Here is a 19371-nt window from a genome sequence, read left to right as displayed (position 1 = left end):
ATAGTATATTCTATAGTACCTATAGCTAGGAAATATCAAAAGGGCAGAGACTGACAAAACCTGAATGAGTGTGTGCGCCTCCTGCAGAGAGGTGCATGCATATCTGTGGAGGTCAGAGGATAACTTTCAGGAGCCTTTTTCTCTTCTTCCACCTTGTGGGTTTCTGGGGATCGAGCTCAGGCCAGCAGATTGGTCAGCTGTACCTTCAAAGCACAGCCACCTCCCCAACCCACAGGCAGACGCGTTTTGAGAAAATTCCAGCACTTGTGTGTGTTTGGGGGGAGGGGGGGGCTGCTGTAGACAGAAAGATCACCACCACAGGCTTGAGGCCAGCTTAGGTTTTATAGTGAGTTCTAGGATAGCCTGTGCCACGGGGTAAGGTTCTGTCCGCCAAACCAAAACCCCAAAACCAAACTAAATTAGACCAAACCAAAACACAACAACAAAAACAAGAAACAGTGTCAAACCCTAGCTCCCTTGCTTATAGATGTACAGCCTTACTGAGGCCTCACCTTTCAATCAAACAGATGTAAAACTTACTTTTTTAGTTTACTGTGGAATAAACCAAACCATCACATGGCCAGTTCCCAGCCCAGTATGTGCAAAGAGCAGTCATTGAATTTGGGGATTGCGTGATGGTAATTTAGCATGTAGTTCATTTCATATGTGGATTTTAAACATTGTATAGTGATAAGTGATCATTAAATAGCAAAAGTAGTAGTGGGGCATCCAACCAATTGGTGTGCATATTGAGAATCATACCCAACAGAGTCAGAGAACGTGTGTTAGCTAGTTTTCTGCAGTTACCTAGCGGTAGTGGGGCAACCAACCAATTGGTGTGCCATATTAAGAATCACACCCAACAGAGCCGGGTCACGTGTGTTAGCTAGTTTTCTGCAGTTACCTAGTAGTGACCATGCCTGAGCAGCTTCCTTCCTTCCTTCTGTTGCTCTTTTAGACTGCCACAGGACAGGGACAGCATGAGGGCCTCACTATGCGTACCCCAGCTGCAATGGTTCCCCAAGCGCAGGGATAAAATGGTGACTGAAATAGTTCTCCAATCAAGTGGAAAGGGAACAAGGCGACCACAGTACCGGCAGTGGTGGGGTTGTTCCACATGTTCTGGGGTCTGCAACTTGCTGAGCAGTGAAGCTAATGGCATCCAGCTTTCTCAGGGCTAGAAGTGGGGGGAGAGCAAAGGGACTAAAGACGTCAAAGAAGGCATCACACTTAACGCTGCCATGCTGCCAGCTGGCTGTCCTGGAGAAGGCGTATTCCACCTCTGAATGTGAGGACAGTGCACGAAAGGGGTATTTAAAATGGAGGAGTGCTACAATACAGAGTGATACTTCCATTCTGTGTTGCTTCTCTTAAGACTTTCAATGGCAAAGTCAGCAGTGGGCAGTCTGAAGAATGCTTCTGGATCATGGTCTCTATGCCGTTCACACTCCTCAATGAGGCGATCCCAGTTTACCCCGAAGCAATGTTGATGGCTCTGGTTTCACTCACAAAAGTTAAACTGATCTCTTTAATAGACTAAGCTACAGACATAGAGGCTCACAACCATAGGTAACCACACTAGGCCTGAGGGATCCCTCTTCTGTCCTCCATGGTCACTAGGTCATAAATGTGGTACACAGATATGTATGCAGGTAAAACATCCAGATGCATAATAAAAAAATAAATAAAAAATAAAGCAAAACAGATTAATATCCCAAAAGACAAAAAGGGGGGAGGCAATTAAATTGAACCAAGTGATATCCATCCAATAGATGAAAATATATAACCCAAACCTAGCAATTTTTCACCAGCCATTTCTACTCATAAGATAGACAGACAGATGGACATACAGATGGATTATGGATGGGTAAGTGGATGCATAGGTGGGCAGGTAGGTGGGTGCATGGGTGGGCGGGTGGGTAGGTAGATAGGTAGGTAGGTAATAAGAAAAGGCATACACGACCGAATGAAGGCTGTAGGCCCTCTCTGGCAGACAATTTGCTCCGGCCTGAGGCTATGAGGCTAGGCTCTGAGCATGCAGTGGTCTTGAATCCCTGGCAACTATGGCTTTGGTCCACAAGCTTCCTTTGACAGGTCTCACTCTCACTCACCCTGGCAGCCTGCCTGGCTCCTGAGATGACAGACAGCCTCCTCTGCAAGGCGCCTCTGCCTAGGAAGAAACTGAACCACTATCATACTGACCCTGCCCCTCTGCTAGCTTCCAACCCCAGAGGCTGCGGAGAAGAGCATTGGGTCGGAGGCAATGACAGCTATCTGGTCGTTCCAAAGGCTGCAATGGAGAACTCTCCAGGAGAAAAGGCACTAAACTCTCACCCTTGCAATCCCAGCACGGAAACCCAGGAACTTCTGCTAGCACAAGTTTACGAGGGAATTTACCTTTTCCTTTTGTCGTTGAACAATTTCTTACTGCTGACTCTGAGTTTATCTGCAAAGTGAGATTTCTACTATCCTCAAAGATTGCTTTCAAGATATCAGTGATCGCCAATGCACATTTACCGGGACTAGTCCCCTCAAGGTGGTCAATCTGGAGAAGCCATGTCCTCTAGACAAAGCTGCAAGGCTTGGCTGGACATCTGAGGGTGGAGAGAGAAGCTGGGCCTTAACTTCTGCCTTTACTCATGTCCACAGGTAAATACCATTAGGTATGATGACGTAAGAGCCTCACTCTAGCTCCCCATCCACATGACAGCCACCAAACTGAGAATGTGAAAAGCTGATACTCTAAAGCCCATTTTTGGCCTTGTCATTACCACTTCTGCTATTTAACAAGAAGAATTAGAGAAGAAAGTTCTTTCTCAGGTGAAGTAATGAAGAAAACAAACTACCCACAAAAATCAAGAATTGCATAAGAATCAGAAGAGTGGTTTTTAGGCATGGCTGGCATCAGGTAAACATGCAACTGGCACTCAGATAAGCCCCAAACGGGCAGTGGTACAGGGAGAAACTTCTCATTATTATGGGGTCAACTGAATTCTGGTAACGTAATTGCTGGAAGTTTCTCTCTTGCTATAAAATATCCCCAACTGGGAGGTCAGAGGGTATACAATCTGTAGATTTGCCCTTGCTCTGAGTCCATTCTTGACCAAAAGATATTGAGGAAGCAGATAAAATACTTCAGCTGCAAAAGGAACAGAGGAGCCGAGGGAAAACCCTACTTTTTAAAAGGGAGGTCATTGTGAGTAAAGCAGTAGAGAGTGGTGATTGGCAGAGCTAAGGGGGGGCAAAACTGGGTGGAGCCTTAGCAACCCCACTGCCAACTACCGTCCTGTGGTCGCTATCAACCATCAGGTAACATCGAGCTCCAATACCAGGCACACAGACAGAGTATATGGAGAAAGTTCTAGATAAACAAATATAAGTTCTGCCTTCCATGCTCCCATGGGATTTCATGGTTGGACTGTTCCAGTATGGAAGGAGACTATAGCTTAGAAAATTCTCCTGTGGGGAGCAGAGGAAGCCCTTAATGAATGTATAAAAAAGTGGGTTAAGCCCTGAGAGAATGTATATTGTTGACATGGGTACAGCCATGCCAAGGACCTAAAGCCTCAGACCCATGGGAGTGGCAAAGCGAGAGGGACAGGCTTGGAAGTGACGCAGCCTTCCTCAGGTCACCATGAGAATGTTGGCAATGTGTACAAAAACCAGCAACTGCAGCTTCCTCCTCCAGGAGGATGGCAACCTGAGGCCACTCTCCTACAAAGACTCCCTATCAGGACTGAGACGTGTGGACGTGGATTCCCTGTGGTTCGCCTCCTCCAGTAGGCAAAGAAGCCCTAGAGTAGAACACTGCTAATCTGAATGTGGTCCCTGGGGCAGAGGGCCTCTTCCGCAGCTTCAGTCTGGCCTCCCTCTCTGCTGGCCGACCTCCTCCACTTACACTTTGTTCTCTACTTCTTGAAGTGACCAGTCATTGTTTGTTTACTAACTGGTTGAGCACTTACCAGCATATGAAGCAGCAGCTTAAAAGCTCTATGGTTATCATCTATGAAGTTTAAGCATCCCCAAGGTGAAAACTACCATGTTTACCTTTCGAAGTACTGAGAAGTTAAGTACCTTACTTCTCATATGGCTTCTGCGTGGCTCCAAGAGCTTTGGGCATCTCTCTCCATCACAGTATCGTGACTTCAGCTCCCACAGCTGTTGATGTTCCCTAGTTCGAGTTCTCAAGAGAGACTTAACCAAGAAGCTCTGCTTAACACTGTGATGGTCACACCGTACGCCATTATCATTACCAATGATGAGTACGCGCACGTTCCAGAAGCATACAGGCGAGCCCTATTAAAAGTGACGTTAAGAAACCTGGGATTTGGATTTCATTTCTTCTCTTAATAGTACATTATGAAGTTTCGATTCTGGGGTGAATCTCTCAAGTTGGAATGCAAGTTATAATCACTGCTGGCCAGATGGCAGTTGTATGTGTCTTTGTTGGATATGATGCCCACTGTGAGGGATATCAGTAGCTGAGAAGAAAGTTGTAGAGCCAGCATCACCATTCCTAAGAAATGCTTTATCAGCAGTGCTCTCGATGGCAGGTCCCTACGGGGTGGGGAATCATGAGCATCTACAGCTGAGCAGAGGAGAGGAGCAATACTTAGAGATGCCTTATTTTAATACAGATTCTTACTGGCATGAGTCCAAACGTTTGTGTGAAACAACTTGCAGAGACTAGCATAGAGTAGAATTTTAGGTGAGAGGCATGCTGTTAGGGTACATACATATAAAATTTCTTACCATTAGTGCTTTGTAGACCAGGCTGGCCTTGAGCTCACAGAGATCCACCTGCCTCTGCCTCCCGGGTGCTGGGATTAAAGGTATGAGCCCCCACTGCCCGGCCACTAGTGTTTTCTTAATAAGACTTAATAAAAAAATAATAATAAATTCAGAACGTCACCTGAAAACCAGCAGTGTGCATCTCTAAAACATAGAAGCCAGCAGGGCTACACAGTTCATGTGTTTTCTTTCAAAGACAAAAAGACCTTATAATGGTTTCAGTGTGCATTGCTCCCAGGTCTCTGAGCCCTTGGTGCCTAGCTGGAGGCACTGTTTAGGAAACTTGTGGAATGGAACCTCAGAACACAGGCCGAGCAGGCAGCTGCTGGCCATTAGCAATAAGCCTTAAGGGCCATAACATAGTCCTATTTCTGGTTTTGTCTTTTTTCCTGTTTGGCATCACAGATTGGCCCATTCCAGCCACCATACCTTCCCTGCCACAAGGGCTCATCTCCCATGAACTAAACAGGGTGTTTATACTCTACTCGTCATACTGGGTTCTGTGATACCCTGACTCCATTAGGTCACTCGTCCAGGTAGTGTGGTGTTCCAGTAACTAATTCAGACTTCCGAGAGATTCTCAAGAGAGGGGCCTGGAGAATATGCGCGGAAAGACGTGGAAAACGGCATCTAATCTGGCTTCAAATTGTTTTTCTGCCATTCTCTAGAGAATCTGGGTTGTGCGTGGATTGTCAATTAATCCGACAATCACCTCAGTGAAAGGAAGATAATCCCAAATCTACTTAAGAAAGCACCTTGCTTGATGGACGGAACTCAATAAACATGAAGCAGTCCTCGCAGCCGACAGTGGGGAAGACAGAGTTTGGCAAAGATGAACGCAGCAGCCCAGTCAAGCTGCTCATGGCCTCTCACTCTCACTGGAGCTTCCTCCCTGCCTGTGCTCTCTGCTGAATGTCTGCTCACCCAGACACAACAGCTTTCAAACACACAGAAGCCTTCCCTTGTGTCCAGAAACAAAAGCCGGCCTGCTCTGGTTTTATTCCCGCTTTGCTTCGGTCCTCAGTGCCCGGTATAAAAGGGCCCCTTCTTCGGACACAAGCCAACCCACTCAGCAATCTCCCCCCACACAGCCCACCCCCTCCGTCCTTCACAGAGAGAAGAGTACTGGTAAAGTCATCTGCAGAAACAATGTGCTGATATTTCTGCTTGCATTCCAAAATATAGCAAACTTCCTGTCCCTGGTGCAGCTGATGGAGTCCCTGGGAAGGTCACCAGCAAGCACTTGAAGCAGTTCACAGCTAGCCCCAGAATGTAAGTCCTGCTGTGAAAGCTGCTTCCCTCACATCCAAGGTGCAAAATGTCTTTTCTTTTCACTGAAGTCTCTCTGAAGTGCTGAGACCAAATTATCGAACTGTGTTACAAATACTATTACTGACCTTGTAAAAATAAAACTTACATTGAAAATGTTGTGTTTTTAACACTGCTAAGTAAACTATATAGATTTATGGTCGTTAATGTCTATTGTCCTTTATAACACTCTGAATACATATATAGCAAATAATTCTCAATTTCTGTATTTAGTGCAACAAAGTATACAACTCTATTGTTTAGGCCAAAACAAATTTCAAATACCTGAAAGGCAAGGTATATCCAAAGAATATAAGGCGCCAACAGGAACCTGCTCGTGACTTCAACGGAAGACTTCAATCTTGGCTTTTCACTCACCATGCAGGGGTTCAGCCAGGAAGGAACTCTTTTGAGACACAGAGCACACTTGAACTGATCCTGACATCCACAAATGAAAGTTGTGCTGTGTACCCAGAGTGGCACACTGAATGTTGAACTAAGCATAGCAAAGAATAAGAAAAGCCCATAGGTTACTTTCTTAAAAGTCTGCTTGTCAAATCGCTGGAGAACAGGCTGGGAAGCTACAGAAACTCAGCTTCAGAAAGGATGTTCATTTCCAGCCTTGACAGAGAAGACAGCACTGGGGTTTCCAGGTCACCTGCATGTCCGCAGCTTTAGCCCTCTGCCCGGTGGCTTTGTTCATTGTTAGACAAGAAGCTGATGGGAAGAGAGATGCTTTCAATGAAAGGTCCCAAACAAGTGTCCTCAGAAAAGGAAGAGATTGTTCTAGAACAGAGACCAACTGTTCAGGTTAAGAGAGCAAGAGCGTTCAGAAACATGCTGCACTTGCTACTGCAGAAGAGAAAATATGTATTCTTCAGCTCACGATAGAGCTTAAAAATTGAACTGAATAGCTATGTTGTCAAGGAGGGTCCTCTGCCCTCCAGTAAACAAGACAGGCATGTGAAAGGTTTTCCTTCAAACTTCTCATCTAATTTCAGGGGACTAAAACGCCAGAAATAATTTAGAGATAACACAATTGGGCAATGCAGACAATTCAGCATTAAATAAAAATTTATATGAAAATTAACTCATTGGATAAAGTTCCAAATGTACTACAACTCTAAACTCTAAAAGGAAAAGCCCACGAGCAAACCCATGACCTTGGATTACCAGCGCTCTCTCATATTTGACACCCAAAGTGTAAGCAATGCAAAAACCAGGTATGTTCAATTTGGGCAATATTTAAGACTTAGTAACATTTGTGCTTCTAAAGATATCATCAAGAAAAGTGAAAAGATAGCCCATTTGGTGGGAAGAAACACTTACGTAACACTTAGCTGACAAAGGCCTTATACTCAGATCATACCCAGAATCCTTAACAATTCTGTATAAATAAGAGTCCAATTTAAAAGCAAACACACAATTCAACGAAGCATTGCTCCAAAGAAGAGAAGCAAACATTAATGAGTACTAAAGGTATTCAACACTCTTGGAGAATTAAGGGAAACATGCATCAAAGCCACTGTGAGACACAGCACACCTGTCGGGATGGCTGCAACAACCAAGAGACAAATACGCAAAATGTAGACATTGGGATTGTTGTACATCGCTGGCAGGGATGTAAAAGGGCGCAGACATTATGGAAAACATTCTGCCAGTTTGTCAAATGACTCATCAGAGAACTGCCATATGACTCAGCAACTCCTAAATGTGAATCCAAAAGAAATGAAAACAGATGTTCAGACAATAACTTGCATACAAATAATCAGCAGTGTAGATGACAGCTCCAACCAGAAACAACTCAAAGTCCATCTACTGGTCAATGTGTTTGATTCAGCCAGTGGAACTCTAGCCTAGGTAGGTTTGTAAGTGTCATCTACTTGGCTGGCGTGCTGGCATGATTCTAGAGGTCTTTCTGCTGTCACGCCATATGGCAAAACCCAGCAACAATCCCCATGCACACTTGGGAACTGACAGAAATTTAACATTCCATTCTGGGTTGGATAGTCACTCTGTGAGAGCAATCATCAAAAAAAATCAAGTTAGAACAGAAGTGGGCACAGTGATGCCCACTGAACCACACTGTCCCCAGCAGTACCAGGTCCCATTCCAACCTTTCCAACCTGCCCAGACACATAACCCAGAGTGGGGGAGGAAGCTTCATCTTCCTGTTCCTAGATCAGCTGTTTTCAAAAACTGAATGCATATGTTCTTAGGGAACCAACAGACCTCGTTTTCAAAGATTAAGAGAAGGTTACACATGACAAAGAGGTATTTGAGAGAGAAAACAAAAAACAAAAATCAAAAACAAAAACCCAGCAGGCTCTCTTGAGCTGGCTAACTCCTGAATGTCTTTCAAGGCTCAACACAGCCAATACTTCCTCCTGGGCAGGTGTGTCTTGCTTCTCATTCCATGCCTGGAACTGTCTGGAGCTATTGCTAGTCTGGGACACCAGAATGGGGCCTATGGAAGGGCAGAGGTAGAAGAGAGAGAAACAGCCCCCTTGTGACATTCTACCTGGATTGCCACCACCTAATCTCAAGCTCACTGCTCCCCACTTCATCCTTCATGTCTCCGTAACTCACCACCGAGCTCTGGGATTCCTCACTGGGAGAAGTGCAGCTCATTTTAAAAGGCTCTTGGAGGCAGATGGGAAAAAGTGCAGTTAATGGGTGAACGTGGAATGAATCAAAGGTCTCGAGCTGTCATCCAGGATCATACACACACAGAGGCCAGCTGACCAGCAATCTCCTTCATGACCAGAAGAGACACTCTTCTGTTAATCACGCAGCACGTCAGTAACTTACGAGTACAGCAGTGCACTGGCCACGTGCAGCACCAGCAGCTGCATGAACAGAGGTGTGTGTTCCTCGAGAGCACATTCACTGTGTCAGCAGAAAAGAGACAGACCGAGAGAAGGAAATGCACTGGAAAGTCTTGTCAAAATCATGGCATATGGTAATATAGAATTCATGAATTAGTAATTTCTTGCCTTTGAATATAGGTCAGAAATCTAATAAAAGATGATGAAACCAAGATGTATGGCTGACAGTTAGACTTCTAGACTAAACAGCTAAAATTGTGTGTATAAGATTCACTTGTTTTGTAGGATTCTAAACTGAATCATCTTACTGTCAGGGACAAATTATGTCCACAGTCTAAGAAGTTTGAATACTTAAATCACAAACATTTAATTAGTATGTATAATAATCCCAAAACCAGGTCATTTGGTATTAACTTAAATTCACCTATCAAAAATGTTCAGTGAGGTAATAATAGAATAAAATTACACTCACATTATTTCAGTAGCAGAGCCATGAACACCAGGAAATGTAAGCATAGTTGTGTTGCTCATTCTTATGCTATTTAATTTCATCACTGCAACCTGAGGAGGATGGAGGTACTATCTCCAGTCAACAGAATGCCCATGGGTTGCCAGTTCTAGGACACTAGCTCTTGCATGTGTCTATTTGGTATGTATGTTCACATGTGTTTGTGCAGAGGCATATGCATGGGTGCCTGTGTGTGTTGTGTACACCTGACTTTGATGTCAGGTGTCTCCCTCAGCCGTTCTCTACTATACTGAGGCAGGGGCTCTTGGTGAACCTGGAGCTCACCATTGATTCTGGGAAGTTAGGCAGCCATCCTGCCCAGGAACCCTTGTCCGTGCCTCCAGAGTGTTGGAATTACATGTGCCGACAACTTCTCTGGCTTTCTCGTGGGTTCTAGGGATCCAGACTTCAACGTTTTACCTGCTGAGTCATCTCTCCAGCCCTACGAGGGTGCTCTGAGTGGGAAAGGGGACCAAATGCAATCCCACAGGCACCAGAGGATAATCCTGGACAAAACGGGATGCTGAGACTTCCAGGAAAGGAGGGAAGCTTAGAGAAGTTTCTTGACTTTTCAGGTTCACACACAGTGACCAGAGAGAATGAGGGCTGGAATCCACACCTGAATGGTTCAAAATAACAACCTCCCGAGCAAACAGCAATGGGAAAGCAGAAGCACAAAGCTCCAGTTCCCTGCTTCCCACACTGCTGCCACTGTGGAGTCAGAACATGGCTTGTTTGAGGCTTCCTAAGCAGATGATGATCATTGCGCCCACTGACACTACTCCCCAACCTCCTACAATTCCTCTGGGGATTCGAGGTATAAAAGTGGGGATTAAATTCCCAAGCCACTGAGATGACGAAACTGTGTGTGTAGCGCAGACACGGCCGTCTAGCCCTGCTGAGTGTTCCCACGCGCTGTCCGGAGTAAGTAGCACCAGCTTGTTACAGGCTGTTTTCTGTCCTCCGTCTTCTCAGGGCTCAACTGTCACAGCTGTCAATAGCCCTGGCTGCACTGTCCACACAAAGAACACAGTGACAGGCAGCTTTGCTGTTCCTAGATGAACATCCACAATGCAACCACCACCACCTGATTTACGCTCACTAGAGAGTAGCTTCCGCCAAAGACTCTGAATGAGAATATCTGTTACCAAATTTCAGAATTTCTTTCAGGTTGGAATTTAATACAGATAACTTTAAGAAACAACAGTTTTCTACACCACATCAGAATTCAACAAAATTCTCGAGTTTTGAATTTTTCTTCTGCATATTTAAAAACCTATTAATAAAGCTACTCATCAAATGTGTGATCCTTAACCCTATGGTATACGATCCTTCACCTCAGATTGTATGCAAATTTCCTTGACTTTACTGAAAAACAAGCCTTTAAATTGCAAAATATCCTCCCTCCTCCTTCGCTGGTCCTCCTCCTCCCCTCTCCTTCCACCTCTTCTCCCCCACCCCTGCTGGAAAATAAGCCCCATGGTCTTAAGCATACCCTTAAATGGAGTGTCCACCACCGAGCTACACACCCCTCAATGTGGAGTGGCAGCCTATCAATTTTCTCTCTCACCAATGGACCGATGGCATCTATAAAGCTTAACCTACTTGTTTTATGGCACAGAAAAATGCTGAAGCACTACCTTTCACAACGGCTACAGATTCAATCTTCTAAATCTGCAACAGTTGTAAAAATGATGTAACTCTAACAGTAAATGTCAACATTTCCTGTGTGCATGAGAGAGAGATTGAGTTTATTGTAGAGAACGTTAACAGAGATTGGGGTTGGATAAGAAGAGTTGGACACAGAGCTAACGTGGGCCTTCTATCCACAGGCTTAGCAGCCCTGCCATGGGTCTGCCTGGTTCTTTGGCATCACGAAGTTAATCTTTGGAGCCATTTCCATGTGGTAGATCCATGGCATGTTTCACAGCTCTCCCGCTGGCGGCGGCAGGGCTTCTCATAGAAGCACCATCGCTTTATGGCTTCAGTAAGCCCATCACTAGTGAGGACTCTGTTCAGGGTCCTGTATGCACCTCCACATTCCTCTCCGGAACCACAACAGTCCTGGCAATGGACTTCAGGTGGTTAGCCATGGCCTTGCTCTCAACTCTATTCTTCAGGACCTACAGACTGTGGCTTCAGCACTCCAACTCAAATTTAACATTTCTTGTAGGTGGGGGCCTTATATTTCTTTGTTCCTCCCACCTGCCTTCTCCACTGTGACCATGCTTTCAATTGATTTCCACAGTTCTCAGTCACATTAATGAAAACAAAGAAAACCTGAAGAATTTCATAATTTGCTTTGTCAAATGAGATGACTCTGGCTCTTTGGTTCTATGCTCTGTGGTATTTTATTAAAGAATTTAGTCTGTTTCATCTAGGTATCTCATGAGAGGGCAGGTAAAAGCCTGGCCTGTGAAATTATGCCATTTCACACACAGATAACAGTGACATAGATAAGGGATTGTCACACTGTATTCCTAAATGGGCGAATTTGAGGATCTCTTTTGTTCCATACCTATCATCTATTAAATGAGCAAGCATGAGACTCATATATAAGCCTGTCAGTCTCACAATACCTGCAGACATGTAACCACCATCCATATAAACGAACACCAAAGTTAAGTAGTTAAGAACAAGTGGCTTAAGATGAGAGTTGGTCAATTTGGTCTTTCAAGTGAGCAGATGGTAGAGATTTTAGGCTTGGTGGACTCTGTCACTAGACTATGCAATTTCTATTCACGTCTGTGATAGTAGTGCAAAAGCAACTGAGAAAGTATGTGCACAAGTGCACAGTCTTCTAGTAAAACACCGACCGCTACTTAGACCGTCGCAGGCCAGAGTGAGCCTGGGGCGCCCAGGTGCTGACCTCAGGCTTAGGACAAACTCACCGCTACTTGGGAGGAGCATACTTAGGCGAAGTGAGGTCAGATTGGTGTGAACTAGTGTGACCATTTCCAATTCCGAGAAGCTTGCTGTAGCAGTCCTGTCCCAGGGCACTGCTAACACCACCACCCAGCACACATACAACAATAATGTCACTATTCCGCGGATGCTATCTCATAAACTAAAGACTTCAGTGTAAAACAAGCAAGTAGAGATGCATGAGGTAAGCCTTTCTATTCTCAGTAACATGCACGGTGTGGAGGCTTGCCCCATCATGAGGTGCTCTCCACGGCCCTCAGAACACTCTGGCCTCAGACAGGAGTGAAAGTCATCTGTGGACACTTTACCATTATGTGAAGAGTTCGGATGTCCACCTCCTTTCTTACACCTTGAAATAGTTGGGCAAGAATCACCACTAATGTCATAACAACGCAAATCTGGTCCGATCCTGCTGTGTTTTGGACAGCAGGAGTCTATTGATTATTAAAACTGGAAGCTAAGTGTGATCACACGCCTGTTCATGACACATCAGTGTTCTCGTCACCCCTGCGGCTTGTTTCTGCTTAGTTTCCACAGCAGTTGCGCATTCCTCCTGGTGCATAAAGCTCACTGTCCCCCTGACTACGGGCATGAGCTATGATACAAGAGACCAGAGGGAAGGGCTCACTGGAAAGAAGGCGAGCATTCCTTCAAGTCACATCTCCTGGTAAGTGACGGCGATCCCTGTACTTAGGAATATCTGCGTAGACAATACAAATGCACGCAAACACACGGACCACTGAGGGCAATTTGGGAATGTGTTTTAAAAGCCAAGAACAAAAACTGGAATAGTATTGTTATGGGCCACCTCCCACTTCTTTATTATCTTGTCTTTAGATCCTACCCTTTAGCCCCGCTGTTGGGAAACAGGGGTAGGAGGACACAAATATTCCAAACACTGGGGTCCTCAGTGTCCTTCCAGCTCCTGTCCTCTGAAAAGGGTTCTATGGAACTCTCGCGGTGCTTCCCGCTGGTTACTGAGGCAGACCTATTTTCAGTACTTTTGCCTAGAAAGGTTCAGTTTCTCATAAAGACAATCAACAACAAACTGTCTCATTTTGCAAAGTGCAACATAAACAGGGAGGGATGCTGGCCAGTGTAAGGACTCGGAGAGGCAGGCTGGAACTGTGTTTGTATTCTCAAGGCCTCCAGCCAATGACTGCACTTCCCAGCTCCATGACCTGCAAATCTGTCCTATGTCAGGGCTATTCCAAGCAACTGAGATCATGTATATAACTGAACAATGGCCAGCGCCGTAATTAGTCCTGGATAAATGTGAACTCTAATTATTACACAGGTGTGAACACCAGCGCCTTAGCCCACTTGGAGAGCACACAACTGTTGTGTTTCACAGTTTTCTGCGCTCCTGTCAAGAAGGTAAAAGCTTGTGTTCTCAAGCTAGTGGTAATTTTTTAATAATGTAAACACATTAATTAGCACTCAATTAACATCTCAGTGTCAGTATCAGGATTTCTGTGGGCCACGATGGGCCAATTCTGAGAACAGAAATTAGTGTCTAGTTAGCCAACAGCTCCATAAATAAGCACGTGAGGTTACATGTTGGCAGGGCAATGTTAAGAACCTGGCCTCATCCTCCCCCTCTTCCCTTTGCAAGCTGGAGCAAGCTGATACACTTGCCAGCAAGTATCAAAGGTGAACTGTTTGTACATATCCCATTCATGATGAATCTCAATTAAATTGTAGGAAAATGGCAATATTGAGATTAAGTTTTAATTACATGTAATGAAGACAAATAGTTAACAAAGCAGGTGGTATTATTCCTTCCTCACTGGCAAGGCATGTTGATCTATTCTAAAGACTGGACTGAAGCTAATTTTGTACTTTCTATAATTCTGTTTCCAGTTTGCCTTCTGGAAAGATCAGCGTGGTAACTATAAAGTTCAATGTAGTAGAATTTAACACCGATTTTCTTGTTCTGTGTTCATGTGGCTCCTTTGTTGAATGTGCCCTTTTTAATGGATGTATAATTATTCCACCTTGGGGTGTGTGTGTGTGTGTGTGTGTGTGTATGATGCACATATATGATGCATATAGTGTGTTACACATATGATGCATAAATATGATATATGCATATATATCACCTCTATGCACAAAAGTAAAAGCTAGCTTCCTACTTAAACTTCTTTCAGTCACTCATAGTGCTATCAGAAAGTAGAAAGTTAATGAACATTGATTGCTCCAACTGTGAAGGCTGGAATTGTCATTTTACCATCATTACTGCTATCACAATGCCTCAAACTTTCCATTAAAAGATAATGACGGGCTCAGGATGTGGCTCAGCTGGTGGAGTGCTTGTCTAACACGTAGGAAGCCCTGAATTGAATCCCTGACATCACATTAAACAGGATCAGGAGCCTGCAGTCATCCTGGACATAGTGAGTGAGTTTCGGGCTAGCTTGGGCTACATGATACATGAGAACTTGTTTCAGGAGAAAAGACTGGGAGCATGCAGCAGGGCCAGGCTATTTCTTCATTTTTCTGATAAATACACAATTTTGAAGAAAGGAGAAGTGACTTAATGAGAATAATTAATTACATGTGTACACACAAAATGCTTCAAAAGTGAGTACTCTAGTGTAGACCCCCTATGGAGGTCAGCAGGCAAATGTGTAATAGTGTAGACCCCCTATGGAGGTCAGCAGGCAAATGTGTAAAACCTTTTGAGAGAATGGAGACTAGGAAACGCAAGTCTTATGTCTGAACCCCAGTCTGTGGGGAAAACTGCTATTAACTACCTCCCTTTGCCAGTAATTGAAGCTATAAAAAGAACATCATTACAGCCAAAATAAGCCTATCTCGCTGTCTGAGGCAGACAGGAAAGAAAATGAAGGTATTCAAATTTTCTGAGTACTCAGTGATCTTGGTATCAATCGACATACAACTAGCCTTCTTCCATTCCAACTGACAGTAGATACCCTTTGCAAGGTATCATCTCTCCTGCTGGGCTGAAAAACTGTGAAGAGCTTCCTGCAAAATCTAAAGAGACCCTTTAAATCACCGAACACCAGTCAGCAATTTGGGAGTCTACAAAAGCCACATTCTGTTTAAGTGATTCATCCAACCCTATGGCAAGCACTAGATAAAATGTAAAAAGTTATAGCCAGCTGCTACAAAGCATACAGGATTTCAGGGTCACAATATCTGTCTCCACAAGCTTATCAACCTTGGTCTTTTCCCACCTCTGAAGTGGCTCTAGTCTCACCTGTTATCACGTTCACTTGATTTATGACCACTGCATTCAAGCTCCTATTTCTGTTTCTCTTGCTCTGGTCTCTCAAGATGCAAACTCCCCAACTCTGAAACACAACTTCCCTAAAATACTCCCGCATGCCTGCAGATAATCATGCTGTCTTCCCCTATCTCCCACCATAACCGACACTGGAGTCATCCTTGACACGTGCAGATGGATCTTGAAAGCTAAACGTGTGTGGCCAGTTCGCTAACAATGGCATGTAACAGTGACCTGAGGTACATCACTTCTGCGCAGAGGCTTTCCGGGACCCAAGTGAGACATGCCTACTCCTCTCCTGCTTCCACAGTGGGGACACATACTTCTGGGAACTCCAACCCTGGGACCCACAGTGGGAGGAGGAAAGGAAGAGGCTGTGGAGTTGTCAATTTGTGAGGCATACATAAACTTGTGCTACTGTAATCTTTAATTTGTATTCAGTTATGTGAATGCTAGGGACTGACCTGGGGGTGGCACAAGCTACCACATGCTTTACCTTTCCACACTTGGATCCACAGCCTGACCTTTTCTGTTTGAAAAGTGTGATTTTGGAGCTGCCTGTCCCAACACAGCAGCCACCTGCTTTTTGGGGAGTGGTCACCTCTGATACAGTACTGGCACCAAAGCCAGTAACCTCGGGCCTAGCTAGAGCTCCCACTTCTCCTCGCAGCCAATCACCTATACTGCAGGACTCACCTACAAGTCGGTGCCATCCCCCTGCACATTTCTCCACACCTGGCTTGGGCTAATGGATGCTTTCCTTTTTGGCTACATAATCCTATTTTGATTCTGAGAGAATGTTTGATTCTTTGAGAAATATTTTTGAAGATTATATTCTCTCTTACGTCGACCATTTACTGTTCTAAATGATCTTCCAAAATAATGAAAATGATCCTTATTAAAAAAAATTAATCTAGATACCTGCTACACTTGTGGCCCTTTAATGGTTTTCAGCTCTGTTTAGAAACTCGTTTCCAACCTGTGTGGCTTACCTAGTCTTTATAATATGGATCACTGTATTATTTACAGTTTTGGCAAAGAAATCATCACAGTTAGGGACTCCAATATATCCACTGTCACATGTGCTTTGGAAGGGAGCCCGGGATTAAGGGCTACCTGTGCAGCCACAGGTGACAGGCAAACTTCAGTATGTCAGAGCTCTTCCAAGTCTCTTTCCAGCTTGTCTTTAGGGCCTCATTTCCTCTCTCAGATGCCTGCGTTTCGGCTGTTCTGAACCTCTGTCAGAAATACAATTATGCCTGTTCTAAACAGGGCAAAATTCTATTCATACTTCACTGACTAGCTCACTGGTCAAACGACGCTTTCTGAGAAAGCTGCTCAAGAGTCCCTGGCAAAATTAACTGATCTCTGAGATGAGGTTCCATCTCTGCCTATCGCAAGTTAACATTTAACTGTCTAGGAACCTACCGACCCAGTGGGCCCGTGAGCCTCCGGAAGATTGGGTCGACATTTATTTATCTTTGTGCTCCTAGCTCTTGGTACTGTGTGTATCCGATAGCAGGGCTCAGGAGCTATAGTTTGTAAATGAATAGCATTGTGTAAACCACATACCATACTCCTGCTCCCACATCCCATTGATGGATGTTCGGGTAAAGTCTATATTTATAACTTCTATTTTTAAAATCCTAGCATTTTACTTAACTATAGGTCAGCAAAACTTGTGCGTGTCCATATGCTTGTGTGTACATGTAGGCCCAGCAGTTCCTGTGAATACTATAGTAAATTAATATGAACTGGGTAGTCTAAAACAACAGAAATTTATTCCTTCCCCATTCTGGGGCCAAACCCCAATTAATTACTGAGCAGGACGACACTCCTATGAAGTTTCTACTTCTGTTTTCTGCCTCACTCACTTCTAAAGGTACCAAGTAAATCTTTTTTTTTTATCTTGTTTCTGATTTCAGTGGGATCATTATGAGTTTCCATTTCGTTTGATGTTGGTTATTGGTTTGCCGTATATTGCCGTTATTGTGTTTAGGTAAGTTCCCTGTATCCCTGCTCTCTCCAAGACCTTTATCAAGAAGAGTTTGGCAAAGTTCCTTCTGTTTTTATTGTGTGGAATAATTTGAGGAGTATTGGTATTAGTGATTCTTTGAAAATCTTGTAGAATTCTGAGCTGAAACCATCAACTTTTTTTTTTTGTTTGGAAGACTTTTTATGACTGTTTTTATTTCTTCAGCAGTTATAGGTCTGTTTACCAAGTAAATCTTATATAACCTTCTCTCCAGCTTCTTTCTGTCTCCATGGCCCCACTGCTACTCCATTCCAAATCTCTCTAAGCTCTCCTCCCTCCTCTTAGAAGGATGATTCCTGTGGTTTTACATTCCAATCAGGTGGTACCTTCACTTCAGGATTGTCAAATACATCTGCAAAGACTTTATCTAAGTAATGTAACATAAAAAGGGTTTAGACATAGCCATATCACTTAGGATGGGGTGAGCATCATTGAACGCACTACTTTGTTAATATGCTTGTCTGTATCATATACTAGACTACAAAAGGAGGCCTTGGGGTGGTGAGACAGTTCTGAGGGGAGGGGTATTTGTGCACAGGCCTGAGCACTTGAGTTTGATACCTGGATCCCCTAAGTTAGCATGAGAAAATCAGCTCCCAAGAGCTGTCCTCTGACCTCCACACACAGATGTACTACACACATGTGCGCACACACACACGTGTCCTAACAGTTTTCCTCTTAGTTATCTTTCTGTTACTATAAAGATACTTACTTGAAATAATCAACTTACGCCAGGTGCTGGTGGTGCATGCCTTTAATTCCAGCACTGGGGAGGCAGAAGCAGGAGAATCTCTGAGTTTGAAGCCAGCCTGGACTACAGAGTGAGTTCCAGGACAGCCAGAGCTTTGCTGGGAAACTCTGTCTTATAAAACCAAACAGCATAAAAAAAATAAGAAAAGAGCCTATAAGAAAAATCTTATTTGTTTTCAGCTTTGGAGGGTCTACTCTGTCGGTTCCTGTTACTCAGGGCCATGGCCAGGCAGCAGCAGCACATCATAAAACCATGACTTTGTAGCCAGGAAGCAAAAGGGAGGGAGAAGAGACGAGGTCCCTCTACTCCGCTCAATGGCACAGCACAGTGACCAGAAGTATCTTCATTAATGCCTACCTTTCAGAGTTCCCATGATCTTACAGCACCATGATGAGGACTAAGCCTCTAAGAAGGCCTCTGGGGGATTGCTCCTTGACTTTAGCTTGGATTATATCCTGCCCGTTACTGGGGCATTCACACCTTGTTTCATATGTTTACTCTCAACACTGCATGACTTGTCTGAAAGACAGTCTATAGAATGGCCATAATTCATGCCATCTGGGATGTCAACATCTGTGTTGTAGGATAATCATCATTTTACAACAACTAAGACAGAACAAACACCACTGATTCAACTATGCCACACCATTAATGATAAAGCACATTCTAATTAAGACATGCATTTTAGAATCAATGGATATATTAGTATCTGTTTTGGAATATTCTCCCACAACACACTGAAAAATGTAAATAGCTTTCGATGAAATCATTTAGACAAATATCAATGATCCACCTGCGAAATTTCAACACTACATTGTCTTCATCTATCCAATTTCTTTCTATTAGGCCAATACACATAAATAATCTCAGCTACTAGATGCCTTTGAGAATTGAGTGTGAAAAAAATCAGGGCCTTAGAAAAACTCTAGAATGTACGTTTGTATGAACACGACTTATGTAACCCAGGACCACCCA

At 44.1% G+C, this 19371-nt stretch overlaps 1 protein-coding gene and 1 pseudogene across 2 annotated transcripts in view; both read right to left on the bottom strand.

Moving 5' to 3' along the window:
* Garem1 (GRB2 associated regulator of MAPK1 subtype 1) overlaps positions 1-19371 on the bottom strand; it is a 174963-nt gene that overhangs the window by 140296 nt on the left and 15296 nt on the right. The window lies entirely within an intron of this gene.
* On the bottom strand, positions 11270-11528 carry LOC126497091 (28S ribosomal protein S21, mitochondrial-like; annotated as a pseudogene).

This window comes from Alexandromys fortis, unplaced genomic scaffold (genome assembly GCF_014885135.2).
Source record: "Alexandromys fortis isolate MF-2015 unplaced genomic scaffold, M_Fortis_MF-2015_v1.1 scaffold_25, whole genome shotgun sequence".
Classification (NCBI taxonomy): Eukaryota; Metazoa; Chordata; class Mammalia; order Rodentia; family Cricetidae; genus Alexandromys; species Alexandromys fortis.
Note: the sequence above shows the minus strand (reverse complement) of the source record. Positions and strands in the feature narration are given on the sequence as shown.